Genomic DNA, 5,717 nt, shown 5'->3' on the forward strand with positions numbered 1-5,717 from the left:
AAACAGAGAATTTCCCCAAGTCTATAGGTGTTGCAGGTTAAGTCTGATGACAAATATATGGTACAAGTTTTGGCTTGGCTTCTGGCCTGGACGGGCTGTTAAATGTTCAATCTAGAGGTTTCTTATAAAAGTTCCAGCAAAGCAGGTTTTAAAGAGTCTGTATGGTTGATTGCCATTCTTGCTGCACTTATGTAAATAATCAGACCAAGTTCTTTTTGAAACTACAATTACTTGCTGAGTAAATTAATGCTAATTTGGCTATACTTAGTAGAAATCAGGGTGATTGTAGAGAAAAAATGTTTCAGTAACAGACCAGAGTGATTACTTGATTCCAATCCTGTTCATTAAAACCTGGACTAGATCCTGATATTCTCCAGCTTCCTACAATGTCTGGCTACACGTCTCAAAACTAACATTATGATTTTTCTTCCACCTTTCTGAGTTGGACTCAAACTGCCTTTTTCCCTGAAGTCCTAAAAAGTAAATACAAACAACACAATGTAAAGTTCAGAAAAACCGCCAGAGCAGCTCACATCGAGACGGTCTTCGTCCCTGTTGCTCTGTGGGCCACTCAGGGATCAGCAGACACACTTGAACTACAAACCAGGAAAATCTGTCAGATTGTCACAGCTTGCCGTCACTCTATATGAAGATGATCTGAGCTTGACATCTAGAAGTCTTCTCCCCTGGCTACCCTCAGAACTCGGGAACTGCTTTATACTTTGATACAATCATTAACCATCATTTTGTGTGTTTCCATAGAAATGCCTCTTGTTTAATACCTGATTTCTAGAACCACAGGCCTTACTTTGAGAACACACCTGCATCCCCCCCTCCTGAAATAAGTTTAACTAAACTGGCTTATTGTCAGGAGAGTGTCAACCAAACTGAACTATCGTCTAGCCCAACTTTGGACATGTGTAACTTTGGGAAGTTTCAGAGGAGGGAGGGAACTGGCCAAGACTAGGCTGCCTCAAGTTGAGCCACTTTGGTGTGACCATTATTTTCTTAAAAGGAAATGAAACTCACCAGATTTAGGAAAAGCTCTATACCTCCCCCAAAACTGCCTGCTTGTACCAGGAAGAGACCTATTAGTAGGGTGTCCTCTTACCTAAGACATGTATCTACATAGCAGGACAACCTTTGTTTTGCAAACATCTCCTCTCACCTTCCTGCTAATGCTCTTTCTCCTCTTTGATCCTCAGATCCCTATCCCTCTACTTCACTCATGTCAGTGTCATGTTGCCTGACTGTCTTTGGAATTCTGCATGTCTGTGTGGATTCTCGTTATGCAGGCTATTAATTTTGATTTTGACCTGCTAATCCACCAAATGTCAATTTGATTCTGATTCAGCCAAATGGACCTTGAAGAGCACAGGAAATACTTCCTCCCCAACAACAGGCACAGGTGAAGTTTCATCAAGGGTCCGACAAGAGTAAGTAGATACGTGCGTCCCTAGGACTCCTGACTAACAGTCCCCTGGGTCAGGGGCTGATCCTATCTCCTGGAAACATGAGATATAAGTCATCCTGCATCAGAGATGGGCACTCATACTGTCCCAGCTTGTGGAACCCCCTCCACCCACTGTTCCCAAGCCCCCCCCACCTCTAACCTCTCCTTCCCACTCCCATTCTCAGTCCCTGCTTCCCCCAGGTCCTGAGGACTCTTACTTTCCTCCCTATCAACCACTTGCCCAGAACTCCTTGTCTGACTGGGACAGAGTCCACAGCCCCTGCCGCATCCCACCTACATGGTCCCTCCTGTTCCTTCATTGTCTGTGCAGAACGGGGATGCCATTATGATACATGAGATTCTGGAGTTCCCTGTGAACCCCTCCAATGCTCCCACTCCACCCCACCAACCTCACCCCTCCACATGATCCTGAGACACAGCTTTCCATGACAACATGCATAGCTTCTGTGTCCTCTCTCTTCCCCCACACACTGTCAGCTCCCTGAGGCTGCAGACCCTTCCTGTCATGTCCACATCTGTCCCACATCCCTAGACTAACGAGGTAGGTGCTCAGTAAGTGGTGTGAACGCACACTCACTGGACAGTGCTCTATCCTCCGTCAGACACAGGTGGACTCCCTGTCTCTGGTTCTGTCCTGACCTGTGACCGTAATATGGGATTGTCAAGCCCAGTGGTCAAGAAAGAATTCTTGAGACATTTAATGTTGAAAAAAGATGATTTTACTATAGCCCGGGGACAGGACCCATGGGCGGAAAGCTCACTGGGATTGTGAGGATTGACTGATTATATACTTTATAACTAGTGGAGGTGAGGGATAGTGTAAGTCTCTAAGGAATTTGGAAGCCAGGCTTTCAGGAATCGAGGGGCTAGCTGCTGTGAAGACGAGGTGACTTCAGTCTTTAATAAAACACACCCATGAAGTCGCTAAGGCAGCCATGAGGTCCTTGAGGAAGGTCACACTCCGCATGGGTCAGGTATCTTTCAGGGGCTGCAGCTGTAGGAGATTTACTTTAAGCGACATTTCTCCTGCCTTTGTTTCCCTCATCAGCAGACTCTGTTACCCGGGCAGCCTGCCCCTGGCACCCAGGAGTTTCTCCTCAATATGAGAAAACCAAACAATGTCTTCCTGCTTAGGAGAGGCTGAAGGGGCGGAATTTAAGAGAATTTGGAATATTTTGTAGCCAATGTTCCTTGAGATTAGTTCAGACTACAGTGTAGACCAAACAAAGGAAGGAGCTGACTTGGCCAAGGAGGGGGAGCTGCACAGGGAGACCCGTTGCTGAGAGACAACAGGTTTTTGTCTCACTTCCCCACAGGCCGGGAGCACTGTGTTACCACTGAGACTGCTGTCCCATGCTGAGCAGTAATACTCAGCCTCGTCCTCAGCCTGGAGCCCAGTGATGGTCAGGGTGCCTGAGCTGCCAGACTTGGAGCCAGAGAATCGATCCGGGACCCCTGATGGTCGATTGCTATTACCATAGATGATGGTTCTGGGGGCTTTTCCTGGGAGTTGTTGGTACCAGCCCACATAACTACCGATGAAGCTGCTTCCAGTGCAGGAGATGGTGACCGTCTGGCCCAGGGCCCCAGACACGGAGGGCGGCTGAGTCAGCACAGACTGGGCCCAGGACCCTGCAAGGGGGAGAGACACAGACAGGGTGATGCTGGGGTCTAGAGACAAAAAGAGGAAGGAGGGCCCCACAAGTCCTCCCAGGGCCCCTTCCCCTGTCCCTGCATCCAGTCACCTGTGCAGTGAGCGAGGAGGCTGAGGAGGAGAGGGGACCAGGCCATGGTGGAGGTCATCACCGATCCTGCCTTCTGTGGCCCCACAGATGTGCAGAGCCTCCCCTCATCTCTCCCTTCCCCTCTTCATCCTCTGAGAGAGGGAGGGCCCATCCATGCAAATGAGACCCCCAGCCCCCTGAACCCTCCCTGGTCCTGGTCAGGTCCTCTGCTTCAGCATGTTAGGGGGTTGGGCAGGGAGGGGCGGTGTGGGGCCAGGAGTGGGGAGGTCCCAGCTGTGAGCCCTGAGCAGAGGGCACAGGCAGGGCCAGGTGGCAGGGCCCAGCTCTGATCACCCCTGACTCCTCAGAAATGGAACCAGAGTGCCCCCTGGTGTCCAGACCCAGACACACCATGATGTGACTTGGTGACCAGCCCATCATACACATGTCCACACACCTCTCAACTGTTTTGACCACTGTTCCCTGCATTTGGGCCTGACCAGGTGTCCCTATATGTCACTTCCCACTAAGTCAGGACTCACTATATGCCCTGCTAAGAGTCTTCAGAATGAGTCTGTCCATGGTTCCCTTCTCTGCTCCTGCGTCAGGACTGAGGTGGTGTCTCTACACAAACTCTTCTAGATCAGGATCCAGTCCTGAGCAGTGACAGGTCCCCATGGACAAAGGGTCGCTTCTGTGCAGGATGCTGGGACTTTCCTCTTACGTGCCTTCTCCCTGATTTCCAGAGCTCTCCTTATTCTGAGAACCCCACAGCACTGAGGAGATGGGGAGCTCTTCTCTCCAGGTTGTGGGTAGAGGCCGTCACGTGCATTCCTAGAAGGTTACACACGGAGCATCTTTGTCACCTGTCACTCTTTCTCCCTGCTTGAAACAACAGGCCTCCACACACTGGACAGGGATTCCCTCCTCAGCTCTGTCCTCCCAGCACAGACACGAGTCTGCAGGAGCCCTGCCACGTGAGTGTGTGTGGCCCTGACCTCAGAGCACAAAGGGCAAATCTGCTGGAAATTCTGGGAAGAAATGAGTGACAGCTGTAGGTGCTCTGACAGGGACCTAGTGACAGAGTTTATGTGTCAGTCCCCACGGAGCCAACCTTGTACTTAGGATGAACGTGTTTTATTTTATACGTAATTCTATTCAGTGAGATTGATTTAAACTCAACGACAATGTCAGTGTGAAGACGCAGGTACAATCAGGAGTGTACTTTCCCCAGATCTGTGCTTAGTGCAGAGAGAATCTGGGTGGAAAACAGTGGTACAGAAATGCCTTCTGTTCTCAGGAGAATACAGCTTTATAGTGTTTGTACTTATTTGTACCATGTGTCTGGTCTCCCAGGTAGGAAAGGTCAACGTGGTGCCCAGTGAAACCCCTTGAGGGGCCTGTTCCTATGAACTCAGAACCATCCTGCTGACAAAATTACCAAACACAGACAGAGGTTCCAGGACAGAGGGATTTGGGGTCAGACCACTCTCTGGGGTGAGCACAGCTCTAGTCTCTGCAACTATGTCCAGATGTTCAGGATGGAACCTTTATTCATTCAGCCACCCATGACTACAGGAATGGATATCTCTTACCCAAGGCCAACTGGACCTAGAAGTTTCTGTCAAAGGTCCCACATGTGAGTGTTGGCAAGGTGGAGATAAGGGGGAAGGTGTCTCTGAGGTCACAGGCTCTGTGGCCCTGGGTTGGGACAGAAGACTTTCCATCAGAGTGCAGCCTGGCTGGAGTTGTCAATGGGGTGACTGAGGGAGGGACAGCTCAGGACTGAGAGCACAGGGAGGGTGTGTCTCATGTGCCCCATGGGCCTTGAGCTCCAATTGAGCAGCACTGAGCCTGGGGTCCCAGAATCAAGGTACCGATCAGCCTCAGGCCCTGACTGGAACCCAGAGGTGATGGGGGGCTGAGCTGCCCATGGGGACAGGGACTCCCCCTGGGATTCCTGAGCATCAGCCTCATCCCAGGACCAAAATGAAGCTATGTGACTCCTGTCCCTCACCCCCGAGGAATGTTTCTCCATGGTGATTCTCTTTATAAACCCCCAGGGTCCTGATCCTACCTTTAGATGTAAGGATCTCAAAGATTTTATTGGAAAAGGATTTATTTTGGCCAGGAAGATTCATGTGAGAGCAAAACTTAATAATTTACTGAATCAGAAGTCCAGGTCCTGGTGAGTAACAAGAAATCTGTCCGGGTGACTGGGTAGCTCAGTCATTAAGCATCTGCCTTCAGCTCAGGTCATGGTCCCCGGGTCCTGGAATTGAGCCCCACATTGGGCTCCCTGCTCCTTGGGAAGACTGCTTCTCCCTCTCCCACACCCCCTGCTTGTGTCCCCTCTCTCACTGTGTCTTTCTCTGTCAAATAAATAAAATCTAAGAAAAAAAAATCTCTCAATTTTTTTTATCTCTGCAGATACAAGACCTACAGCTGTGAGTTTTTCAGGTGTCTGGAGGGACAGGGAAGGGGGAAGCACACAGCCCCCTCCTTCCTGCCCCGCATCC

The sequence above is a fragment of the Halichoerus grypus genome, chromosome 13 (genome assembly GCF_964656455.1).
Source record: "Halichoerus grypus chromosome 13, mHalGry1.hap1.1, whole genome shotgun sequence".
Lineage (NCBI taxonomy): Eukaryota > Metazoa > Chordata > Mammalia > Carnivora > Phocidae > Halichoerus > Halichoerus grypus.